This window comes from Mus musculus, chromosome 8 (genome assembly GCF_000001635.26).
Source record: "Mus musculus strain C57BL/6J chromosome 8, GRCm38.p6 C57BL/6J".
NCBI classification, from domain to species: domain Eukaryota; kingdom Metazoa; phylum Chordata; class Mammalia; order Rodentia; family Muridae; genus Mus; species Mus musculus.
Genome location: NC_000074.6, coordinates 128,265,541 through 128,278,762, shown reverse-complemented (window position 1 = coordinate 128,278,762; position 13,222 = coordinate 128,265,541). Strand labels below are relative to the sequence as shown.

Genomic DNA, 13,222 nt, shown 5'->3' with positions numbered 1-13,222 from the left:
GGTCTATGTCCTAAGATTTGACTGCTTTTTGGTCATTGACCAAGTGAACAGTCTTCTTAAGTATCCTAGCTTGTTTTCCTATTGATGCAATAAAGACCATGATGAAATCCAACTCAGGGAGGAAAGTTTGTTTGGTGTTGTGTGATAAACTTTTGCTGGGGAGATGTCACAAACTTGTCTAGTCACCCCAGAGAGAGAGCCCATAGCAGACTCAAAGTATTGATACTACCAGAGTTCAACCTGATGAGTCAAAGAGTTTTATTTGGATTACTTACAGGAGTATGGGCGAGGGATCACTTATAGGAAAAGGAATGACTCAAAGACAGCTGCATCACCAAGGCCCACCCCAGCATGGGTGACAGCTCACAAAACTGGGAACCTGGAGCACATTGCATAGCCTGCAGCCTGCTCAACAGGTTGGAGAGTGCCCTTTCCAAGTGACTCAACTGGTTTAAACCTCTTCTATGTGACTTAGCTAGTCTCTGCTTCTTACAGGTAGTGGGGCTGGATTCAGTCTTTGAAGCTCAGCTTGTCTACAAGTCTTCTTTGTAGCTTAGCTTATCAGACTGGTACAATCTTCTTGACAGCTCTGTTCAGCTATTCTCAGGGGGACTCTTAGCTTTTTTTTTTTTTTTTCCATTTTTTGAGACAGGGTTTCTCTATGTAGCCCTGGCTGTCCTGGAACTCACTTTGTAGACCAGGCTGGCCTCTAACTCAGAAATTCACCTGCCTCTGCCTCCCAAGCGCTGGGATTAAAGGAGCGTGCCACCACGCCTGGCTGACTTAGCTTTTATTGCTTATTTTTACTGCTTTTTGGTCATTGACCAAGTGAACAGTCTTCTTAAGTATCCTAGCTTGTTTTCCTATTGATGCAATAAAGACCATGATGAAATCCAACTCAGGGAGGAAAGTTTGTTTGGTGTTGTGTGATAAACTTTTGCTGGGGAGATGTCACAAACTTGTCTAGTCACCCCAGAGAGAGAGCCCTTGGAAGAGAGAGCATAGGAAGAGGCCTAGTAAGTCTGGTCAGTTTCAGGGACTTCCTGAAGCTATTTTGAGTTGTTTAATCTTCCTGCAGCTATTTTTAGTACTTTACTCTCCTACTTAAGATGCTTCCCTGAAGGCTAGAATGTTTCAATCATAGGAAGTTTTCACACAGCACTTGTTTTCCAACATTCCTATTCAGTCCATCACTGAGGGAAGCCAGTGCAAAAACTCAAGCAGGACAGGAGCCTGGAGGAAGAAATTGAAGCAGAGACCATGGAGGAATGCTGCTCAATGGTTTGCTTTTTATGGCTTGTTCAGCCCTCTGTTCCATACAGCCTAGGACTACCTGCCCAGGAGTAATATGGTCTACAGAGGACTGGGTCCTCCCATACCAACCATTAATCAATACAATGCTCTACAGGCTCGGTACAGGCCAATTTGATGGAGGCATTTTCTCAGTTAATGTTCCCTCCTCAAAGATGTCCCTGGATTATGTCAAAAACCTAAAGAGTACTGCAGGTGACCAATATCTACAATATGTTCAAGATAAGATTGAAGGAAATAGAATTTTTGGAGCAGTCGAGCAAAATAAATAAAAATTTTGAGTGCCATAGTCTGTCCCGGACCTCTGGGTGGCATGGATAGATTACACAGGATCCCTGTTTTCTAGACCCTTCAGGACATTTTTCATCTATAAAGAGAACTAAAATCATGAATGAAACCATTAAGTAAATCAGAGAGCTAAGCTATAGGCACTGAACAGTGCTTCTTATGAGTAAGTGCTTCACAGTAATGAATGATGTGTCTAGATTCTCTTAAACATCTCAAACTTGAAAATAACTTAAAAGTACGCCTTATAAAATGCTATTCCCTTCTTTTAAAAAGTTTTGTAAGATATAATGGAAAATCCTAATGATTTCACTTAAAGTGTAAACATATGTAAGTATAGAACTGAACACAGAGTGACTATTTTAGTTATGACTTTTTCTTGATGCTGTCACAGAATATCTGACAAAAGCAATTTAAGAAAGGAAGGGTTTATCCAGGGTCACAGTTTAAGGGCCTAAGCTTGGCAGCAGGAGTGTGAGGTCAATAGTTACACAATATCTGCAAGGCCTAAACTCAGCAGCAAGAGTGTGTGGTCAATAGTTACATTGTATCTACAGGCAGGAGGCAGAGGGTGATAGATGCTGATAGATAGGTGCTCATCTGGGTTTCTCTTTTTTATCCGTCCCAGACACAGGAGGATTTTCCATTTCAGCTAATGACACCTAGAACAGCATTGCCAAATATGCCCAGAGGTTTGTCTTCTAGATGACTCTAAATCTTGCAGATATCAAAGGTAGAGTGTAAATTAAAAATTCCATGAAAGGTTGTCTATACATGAATGGCAGTTAAACACAGAGCTGAAGGATAATCAATAATTGTCATTGTGATTTTAAAAGCAGGCAAACTATCATCCAAAAGGGAAGACATTTCAAAGTACAGAAAGGTTTAGGGTGTAGTTCATTTGGTAGAGTACTCACACACAGCCTCAGCTAGATTTCCAGAAGCACATAAGCCACACCTATAATTCCAAGGCTCACGTTTTAGAGGCAGGAGGTTCTGGAGTTAAAACCATCCTTGGCAACAGAGATAATTTGAGACCAGCATAGACTACATGGAACCCTGTCTCAAAAGCTAGCAAACAAGCAAACTAAGTAATGCATAAACTCACAGAACATTAAAAGTTAAGAACTGTAATAAGAAATGACTGTTCTACCAGAAGAAATGGTTTAAATAGATTATAACAATGAATTTAAGAGACAAAACCATTTCATTTTTACCAAGAAATCATCTTGAAAAGTATAAGAATCTAAGGAAGACACACTGGGTAAAAAGAGGGTGTCACTCTTATAGTCTTGCTGAACCATAGACCTGGTGTCATGTTCAAGAGAAGTATACAGAGTGTTAAAGGATAGGATGTACAAAAAAAAAAAAAATTAACAGCTAGCCTGGTGTGGTGGCACATGCCTGTAATCCCAGATTGCGGGAGGCACAGTTAGAAAGATCTAACAATTCCAAAGTCAGTCTTGGCTGCAGAACAAATTCCAGGCTAGCCAGAGCTACAGAAATAAAAGCAAAAAGAAAACTAGCAAGCAAACAGACAAACAAGGAAGCAAACTAAGAAACAGATATACAACCTAGTAAACGGTAAAGGAAGAAGGAGTGCTCTCAGACACGGGAATAAATGTGTCTGAGCATTCCATCTTAGCAAAACCCAACACATACAGAAAGTTTGAGAGAATGGTAGCCATACAGATAGAGATCAGTCTGAATGTATGGTTAATGTGATTAATGTGAAGAACTGTGTACTTACTGGAGGGAGAAGCCATTGGATTGCTTAGCATCAAAAAAATCTGGGTATATGTTAAAGAGTCAATATAAAGAAACCCATGAAAATTAAGGGTAGGGGTCAAGGATTCAGCTCAGAGGTAGAACGCTCACAGAGTGTGTGCAAGGCTCTGGCTTCAGTGCCAAATACTATAATGTCAAAACTAGAGATGAAGAAAAGCAAAAGAGGTACACAAAATATTATATTGGCAGTGTTATGTCCCACAATGACTTGGGACAATGCTTCTTACACACACAGTGAGGTGTGAGGAGAGATGAAGATGTCCTAGGGAAGAACCCTGAAAGGTATGCAGCAGAGGGGATGAACATGCTGACACACCCTGAGGATCATACATTGGCTGTTGATTTTAGGTTACAGAGAGAGAGAATGATGCTGCACCCTGAGCAACACCAACCAAACAGGGAGCAGAGGGTTTGGGGTAATGGGTATGATTACTAGGCAGTGCAGGTTGGAGCCAGGGTCACCTGGGTGACTGTGTCCAGATAGCTGACACAATCCTGATCTAACTCACCAAAAAGTAAAGTGACTTTAAAAGCAAGAGGATACAGGACATGTTATAACATGGTGTCATACACAAGGAAAGGGTGATACAAAGTGCTGGACAAAGTGCTCTATACACAAGAGAGCTAGACAGTGGCCAGTGGTCAAGTGTTCAGTTTACTGAGAGAGTTGTTGCTTATCTGCTTGTTTTTGTAAGCTCTCAGACTCTCCAGTATGGGGACTCAATGGTTCTAGCTGTTCTCTGCTGTTGTAGCAAACACCATGACCAAAAGCAGTTTAGGAAAGGAAAGGATTTAGTTGGCTTGCACTTCCAGGCTACAGTTCATCATTGAAGGAAGTCAAGACAGGGATTCAAGCAAGAACTTGAAACAGAAAACATGGAGGAAGGAATACTGTTTGGTAGGTCAGTTGGGTTCACACTTACCTAGATTTTTTTATACAGCTCAGGACACCCTGTGCAGGGATGGTGCCACCCATAGTGAACTGAGTCTTTCTGTATTGATAAACAATTGAGATAATTCCCATAGATGTGTCCACAGTCCTGTCTGATCTAGTCAGTTGTTTTGTTTTTTTTTTATAACCTTAGATGTGTCAGTATGACAAAGATAATACATGTACAGATATATGCTACCCAATGTAGAGTCTAGTTTTGATTAAGTGAGTTTGGGGTAATACACAGACTCACTGTCAGTCTGATATGGGTAACCAGGAATCTTTCCTATGGGCCCTGTTGCCGTCTCTTGACCTGTGATCCTCTAGTGCTCTAGAGAAACAGATTCTCATGTACTCACAGATGTAACAGTACAAAGATGAATCAGGAAAGAAAAGGACAAGTTCCCATAGCCCATGGCTTTCCAGAACATTCTGGGATCTGTGAGGATAAACATAGGAACTCAAGCTCTTGATGGATTTGGTTCATGACTGCTATGTTTTCCTACCACAAAGTCATAATCAGATAATTGAAAAACAAAAAAGTCTTAAATACATTTCTATTACCCAGTATGCTATTTTTCAAGTAGCAAATAGTGAGTCTATCAGTCCAGCCCAGAGTGATAGTTTAGATAAAAGAGAAATGCTGTTTCTAAACTCTGGTCATAACTCTGAGATCTTATACTTCTCTGTGTTTCCCTTCCTGTGAATCGAGGAGGAACATGGGCCAAGCTTTGATGGGTATTCTCCACAGAAAAGAACAAGATAAAGAGCTCAGTGTTAGCATCCTCAGTGCTATGTGTGAAGTGGGGTGGAGGTTACAGAGGAGCCACAGAGGTAGTTTGGGCCTTGGGAAGAAAGTTCTGGAAGAGTGCAGATAAAAATCTTCATGGGGTTTGCACAGAACATGATGGGGGATGCTACTGGTAAGGATAAGCCAGCCATACCCAGAGACTTCAGGGGGGTAGTTCGTGCCTGAGAGAACAGAAAGGAGGAAGATCTAACAAGGATGGGACCCATTGGCTTTAGAGGTTGAAGTATCTATTTCCTGGAGAAGTGAAGTATTCATTGTTCTGAGGAGAATTTGGGTGGCTGAGGGAAGAGATTGCTGAGAGAAGGGTCAACAGGAAGTAAGAGGGCTTGCCAGGAGGTGGCCAAACATTGCTCTATCACCAGGATGAAGCTCAGTTCTGGGGGCAACAGCTGCCCACACTAACATGCTGTGAGTGGGAACCCTGGTATGACTCACAAGCATTTCAGTTGTGATTCAGAGTCCACAGTTGAGAGAAGACGAAATAAACAGTGGACCTGGGGCCGCTTATGCCTCATTCAGGGGAGGGAGGGTGAGATGACAGAAGAGTTGGCGACAGCCCTGGTAAGTGGGCCAAGGACCAAGCAGGGAGTGAGTTGTGTGAGCCCTCTGACTGAAGGTGACTTGGCTAGAGACAGAGGCAGCTCTGCTGCAGATTACTGAAAGGATGTGGGGGTGGAGTTAGGAATGTGAATGGCACTAGCAAGTGGCCTGCAGCTTTAAGCTAAATCTTTGTTAGGGAAAAGGGCAGTGCACTCACAGGCAGGCCACAGAGCTGTGTGCCACATCCTTTGCATTTTGGGAACCTCTTGGCTCTTTTCTCAGATTCCTATGGAGCTTTGTGACCCAGAGGGCAGGAAAGGAGGAGCCACCGAGAGGGACCTTACTAAGATGAAGCTTTTATGGACTTCCAAATTCCAGAGAGTATGCATTCTCTAATAATTCCACAATTGTGTGCTGGTTAGATATACTATGGTATGCTAAGTGAATAAAATTGTGCTTAGGGAGCACAAGAATGAGTCTGATCTTTAGTACCCACCTAAAAAGAACAGGCATGGTAGCACATGCCTATACTCCCAGTAATGGCAGTAGCAGTGTTGACAGGGCATGGGTGGTATTAAAGTTTAGATTACCTGGGGCTCGATGGCCAGGTTATTTAACCTACATGGCAAGTTCCAGGGCATTGAGAGCCCCTGTCTCAAAAGCAACAGCAAAAGGTAAACAGACACCCAAGCCTGTCCTCTGACCTGTACATACATATGAACATACAAATCACACACAACTACCACCCAGGAAGTCTCAGTGATTTCTACCATCTGCAGATAGTATAATGCTCTTTCTGAACATGGTTGTGTCTCTGATTTAGGTAACAAATGAAAGTGCAAAATGAGGCTTGCCATAGAAGCTAGCTTTGCTCTCACAGTAGGGATTATCGTTATCTTCCCAGTTCAGGCAGGATCTCCAGGGACTTCATAGAAAATCCTGAGGCTCTTCACCTATGGAGTACAGAATCACACACGGAACATGGTTCTAAAAGACTGAGAGACATGAAAGGTTTTGTATGGGTAAACATGATTTAAATGGATTTAAGGAGGAAGGCAAGAGGTGTGCTTGCTGGATGGAGGCTGAGGATGGAGCTGATCAGTAGGACTCAAGGCCATAGGCAGGAGTTCGACTTCACTGAGGAGGGGAGGAAGAAATGTTCCTCTATGTACAGCAGCATCACTGTGAGCTACACAATATCAAACCCGTGGTGAAGAATGGAATCAAAGGAAGGAATGATGGCAACACAGAAGAATGGGAGGGAGAGCATGGTGCATATCTAGATGCCTCTGGTTAGTAGCAAAGAAACCCAGAGTCTCCTGGAATCTTCTTCACACTGGTCAGGGCTTACAGAGCAAAGTTCAGATCTGACAGCAGTGGCTCCAAACCCTATCACTGACTGCTCCTTTACAAAATAAAGGCTCACAAATGAACACAGGGTGGTTGAAAACTGCAGCTTCTCAGAGGGAGACTTAAAGAGCACACCACCATGTCCTGGGGTGGAAAGCAAGAGCTGACTTTAGTGACAGATGAGGTTGCATCTGAGTGGCTCCTGATACAGAAAAAAAACACACAATGAATTTCTACAGATGATACATTGAAACAAGGAAATGCTTATGAAAGATGGATGAAGCAAATCTCATGGAGAAGGTGGAGGCAATGCCAGCATAAATGTCATCCATGCAGCCAGTGTGTACACAGCATCAGGGCATCAGCTATGTGGCTTTCTGTGGACTTGGGCTTGGTTTGTACTTTCTGAGTAATGTGACTTCTTGGGCATTTTTTTTTAGAAACACAAAGCTTGACATTATGTCCTTCACACACACACACACACAAACTTAGACTCAGATCGACACACACAGGCACACACCCACCCCCACTGGCACACACATAGACATATATACACAATCTCAGTCATACACATATAGCCAGCCACATACAGAGATACACATATATGCACACACATGTATGCATGAGTTTAGACACACAGAGATGTACATACACAGGCATACGTGTATATACAAACACACAGATACAGACTCATACTAACACATACACAGGCATACCCACCCACTGGTGCATACCCACCCACTGGTACACACACACACACACACACACACACACACACACATACACACACAGACATATACTGACACATACACAGGCATACCCACCAGTGATATACACACACACACAAATGCACAGATATAGACACATACTGGCACACACAGAAAGACACACACCCACCGTCACACACAAAGATACACATATATGCAGTGGCACACACATGCAGGAGCATAGTCATGTGCACAGAGGAACACACAAGGCTGTGACAGCATATTCTAAAGCAAGCAAATATCTTTATTAGACTATTCTGTGCTGACGGTTTCATCTACTTTGAGTAACCATAAAGAGTGGCCTATCCAATGAGGTCACTCTTGCTTCTGCTCAAAGGCAAGTGAAGGATGAGGACAGTGTAAGGCTTTATAGTAAGACCGTGGTTATGAGGATTGGAGCTGTGCAAAGCAGCTGAGGGAGTAGCAATGAAGCTTCCAGAATGGCACATGGGAGACTCCAGACTGTACAGCAGAAGAAAGCAGCTAGCAGGGGCTGAGCCAGCTCAGCAGAGCAGAGCTGAGGTCCTGAGTAAGTACTTCTGAAATCCAGGGGATGTCTTTAGACCACGAAGATATTAAGGGGTTTGTGGTACCCATTCCAAAATGAACACAGTGCTGGTAAGAAGCATGGAGTTTGATGAGGAGAAAGGAGTGCATAAAATGAATACTTTTCCTCTGTACTGCCAGTGGAGAGCCAGAAAGGCCTGCACACTGAGTATGAATCCAAAGAAAACAACTCACAGAAAAGGGGGGGTCTCCCTTCGGAGCTGTGTTAGCACATAGATTGCTATGAAAGCTTGTTCATACAAGTAAAAATCTGATGGATGCACATAGTTAGATGTGTGTGTGTGAGAGACAGAGAGAGAGAGGTGATATATTTTATAACAGATGCTATTAGAGTTTTAAGTCTGATTTTCTTGCTTCCATTAGCTAATATAACTGGTCAAAGATTCTTAGGGGAAGGTCAGAAATAATCTTGAAGCTCACTACAAGATATAGCAGCTAATAGAGATGCAGAGGGGCATCCAACAAGGTTGAGAACCCCTTGATGGCTGGATGGGAAGAGGGATGGATGAAAATGATTGATGGTTCTCAAATATAGATAAAGAGGAGGTGTATGGGTTTTCTTGTTGTTGTGACCAAGCACACTGCAAAAACAACCTTAGGGAGAAAGGATTGGCTCACAGTTGAAGACTGCAGTCCACATGGAGGGGAAGGCATGGTACCTCCAGACCCACAGTGGCAAAACTATAACTCCTGAAGGTTCAACAACCTGCCAAAAGAGTGCCACTACTTGGGGGACTTTTCATATTCAAGCCACAATGTGTTTAACATGAATTCAACACGATCCAGTAGTACAAGACTGAAAGAAATAAAATAAAATGGAGATGAGCTAAAAGGGAAACTCACTGGAAAACAGGGAATGAGGCAAAGAAGCTCGTTGTACACCAAAGACAGTCTAAGACTGTGTGAGCACTGGGTCCAGTTCATATTCAAGAAAGAGAATCTCACAGCCCCCAGGCCCCACCTAGTTTCCCTCCGTCTTCTCCAGACACCGTGTCCACAACAGTACAGGCAAAGGTGTCTCCTCCATAGTCAGCTTCTGCATACTCCCTTTCCACCACACAGAGAAATAAAATGTATGTCTAATTGGCTTTCTAATAACGCTAATTAGCTCAGGCCTTTGTGATCCATAAAGAACAGAGGGTGCTTCCATCTTCCTATCACACTGCTGGGGCTGCTGGGGCTGCTGGGGCTGCTGGGGCTGCTGGGGCTGCTGGGGCTGCTGGGGCTGCTGGGGCTGCTGGGGCTGAGCCTCACGCTGCTCCTTGCTGTCTTAGAAGAGACTTTGAAACTGCTTCAGTGAAAAATCTCTATTTTGCTACTGCATATTCAAACCCAAGGTGTTAAGCAGTGAAAGCGGTTATGACAGAGTTCTAAGGGATGTTCTAGAAGGAAGGGCTATATTAAAACAGGAAGCAGTCTCTAGAATAGCATGGAGTTGTAATAATTGGACAGCATTGGCCATTTCTACCCATCTTTGTACTGTCCAGCTCTGGGAGGAACCAAAGAGAAAGTCTGCTTTTGTCTGTATCTGAAATGTCTCTGGGCCCATGGATTGAAGGTTAGATCACCCCTTGAGAGGTGGTCAGAAATGAAGATGAGAAAAGTAGTAGGAAGTCTTCTAGCTGTTAGGGGTGCACCCTTTAAGGAAAATATAGGGCCTCTGCCCTTTATCTTGTTCATTTCCTGGCCACACAGGGAGCTGATCTGCTCTTGGTACTTTCCAAGCTACAGCTCTGAAGCAACAAGACAAAGTGATCAGGCACAGAAGCCAACAAAACCGGGCCATACATGAACATGGCAAGCACCTGAGATAGTAAGAGAAAGCCCTTCTACAGTGCCACAAAGGGGCCAATGAGTTTTCGAACAGAGGAAACAGGGACTTCTGTGGAACCCAGCAGGCTTTTCCACCAGAAACATTACTGCAAACACCATATTGAAGAGACTCGGGTGCAAGGACGAGGACTCAAAGAGTCCAGTGTCACGTACTTACAGTAGGCACCAAGCCAGCTCCCTCACTTAACTTTAGACAAATCACTCCCTGGTCCTCAAGTCCTGCCATTAAATAAACAGAATGGCGCTTTACAGTTTGTATGAATACTCCCTGTGAAGCAGCCGAGACAGGTTTCCTCTGCTCCTGCCTTTACCTGGGCTAGGAAATGGCCCATGTTATCCCCACAGTAGTTTCTGTAACACAGTATTTCCTTAAAGCTATTCTAGGGCTGCCCACTTCCCATTTCCTGTCTAAGGTCAGGAAGTGTTCTTAAAGAAATAGCAGTGATCACATCTTGTGACATGCTTGTTGTGATTCAAAATAACCAGTGTTTAGAAACCATGTATTTACGACTTAGCAACAAAATAAGTCTTTGTTGTATATAAATAAACAGTTCTGGAAGAGGATATGGTACAGTTTGTATGAGTGTGTGTGTGTGTGTGTGTGTGTTAACCTATAATTCCAATATGCTACAATGCAGAGAATCTCTGAATTGTAAGGAAGAACTGACATAGAGCTGTGGTATTGGGGCCAGCCACTCATATCAGGGGCAGCATGGAGTTTAAGAAAAGAATGATGAGCTAAAAAATAAAAGATAGGCATATTATGAAATACTAATTTTATTTAAAAGGAAGGTCCTATACATATTGTGAGATGATTGAGAAGTGAGAAACCAATCTGGGAATCTAAAAGAAAAACAATCCCCCATGGATAGAACACATCTGGGGCTGGGAACATGAGAAACTGAGAAAATAAGACATTTTTGTTACTAAAATCTTAGGTTCCCAGGAGTGAAGAGATAAGCGGGAGAGCTGGTGGTGGGGAGGTAAGGTTCTCCACAGTTCCAGCAGGAAATTACTTTAGGCTAAACTAGAGACACTGCGGGAAGTGAGAAAGAAAACGCTCTGTTTGTGGGATTGCTGTTCAGGAAGTGGAGTGGGGAGCCCCTTGGGAATGAACAGGGACTGAGGAGGAAGTGTAATAATGGATGATTGCTGCTCCTGAGCCTGGGAAGAGGGGAGGTGCTACTGACAGCTGAGAAGGGATCAGAGGAAACAAACAGGGTTCACATTTAGGTTGTTTGTTTGATAGATGTTTGGACTGTTTATGTGACAATAAATAATCAAAAGCGAAGCTTTGAGGGATGGCACTTCTAGGAAGCAAGAGGCTGAGGGGATAGCTGCCAGTTGACTCTGACTGCTCCATCAGCTCTGAAGAAATGCCTTCAGTGTGTCCCCCACATCGGGTCTTCTGCATATGTCCAGGCTGATCAGAGCTTTTGGATGATTCGTGAAGCTTGGGGCATCTGTTGATTCTAACGTCATGGAATGAGGGGAGGGGCTGGGAGTGTGGGTCAGTAGATAGAGTGTATGCAGGAAGCCCTGGGGTTCCACCCCCAGCACCCCACCAATCCCCTAGCATGGTGGTGAACAACACCTGTGGTCCCAACCCTCAGAAGGGGGAGGTATGATGATCACCAGCTGAGTCACTGTTGGTTACATGCTGAGTTCTAGGCCACCTGGGGTACATCAGACTCCATCTAAATTTTGGTTTTTGAAAGAATGAATCTTTGTGATTTTGGAGATGAGGAGGGAAGAGAAGTGCTGCGGAGAAGTGAAGAACAGATGCCAGAATCTCCACAGTAGAGGAAACACAGCTGTATGAAAATAGCTATTCTGTCTGTCAGAGTGGACAAGAGTGACTTTGAAAGTACAGAGGGAGTACCAAGTGTACAGCAGTCTCAGGTGAGGAGAGTAAGTAAATACGTGCCATAGCCAGACACTGGGAGCTTCTGGGGACACACAGCCAAGGTCTGCAGTGAGGTCAGAAGGGGCCACCCACACTTTCCCAGGGAAACAAAAGCAGCTAAAGCCAGAAGCACACTTGAAGCATCCACACAGAGGGAAGCTGTTGACTAGGGCTGCTGATCCAGCACTATAGCTAAGAGGTCTGGGCTGAGCTCTGAAAGGCAATCTAGCCATGAATGCAGTGGACAGATGTATTTTAGAGGTTCACAAAACTAGCGCTAAGGCTGTATGCAAAGCTTTTGTGAGTCAAAGCAATAAACCTGTGGGGTGGGGGTGGGGGATTATTGCCCAGTTTGTAAAGCAGCTCACCTTACAAGCCTGAAGAGACCCACATACAAAGCTGATGATCATGGTGGCACATGCTTATGTAATATCAGCGGTTGGGAGGTAGAGACAAATGGGTAGCTGTGGCTCACTGTCCAGTAATCTACCCTACTTGGTGAGTTTTGGGTCAGTAATAAACCTGTCTCAAAAAACTGAGGTAGACATTGTCTATGGAATAGCATCTGAGGTTGATCTCAGGCACCACACACACACACACACACACATTGAGAGAGAGAGAGAGAGAGAGAGAGAGAGAGAGAGAGAGAGAAATGGAGGGAAACTTGAAGGAGATTGTCTATATGTATCAATTTCTCAAACATCTTTCACTCTACTTTGAAGCTTTTATAATTACTTAAATTTTCCATTCCTCTATAATGAAAAAAAAAAAAACCCTTTACTTTAAAATCTTCGAGAGAGCCAGATAACCTTGAAAATTAAGTAAAATGAAAGTGTAAGCCCTCTTAATGCACAAATATTTAAGAAGTTAATCCCTTAAAAAATCTTTTTAATTCAGTTCCACGAGAGGTGGGGCAGACCAGGAAGTAAGACTTTTAGGTGTTATAATCTCAAAATACTAAGACCCAGTGCAGTCTGATGTTGAACACCCCCCCCCTCCCCGTCCTCCACCATAGTTAAGCACAGGTCTAGGACAAAGGAAGTACTTGGTAGGGGCTTGCTGGCTGGAGTGAAATCATGAGTGGGGTTAGATTGTACAGGTGTGCCCTGTATGGTGAGAAAGTCCAGAAAACT

The 13,222-nt window shown here is 43.6% G+C and overlaps 1 long non-coding RNA gene and 1 other non-coding gene across 3 annotated transcripts in view; both read left to right on the top strand.

The window, feature by feature from the left end:
- Window positions 1–13,222, top strand: part of A930035F09Rik — a 153,525-nt gene that overhangs the window by 79,475 nt on the left and 60,828 nt on the right. The gene's annotated exons all lie outside the window — the stretch shown is intronic.
- Window positions 538–615, top strand: Mir21c (microRNA 21c). The gene has a single exon (NR_105822.1). It is a non-coding gene; the product is annotated as a microRNA 21c (primary transcript).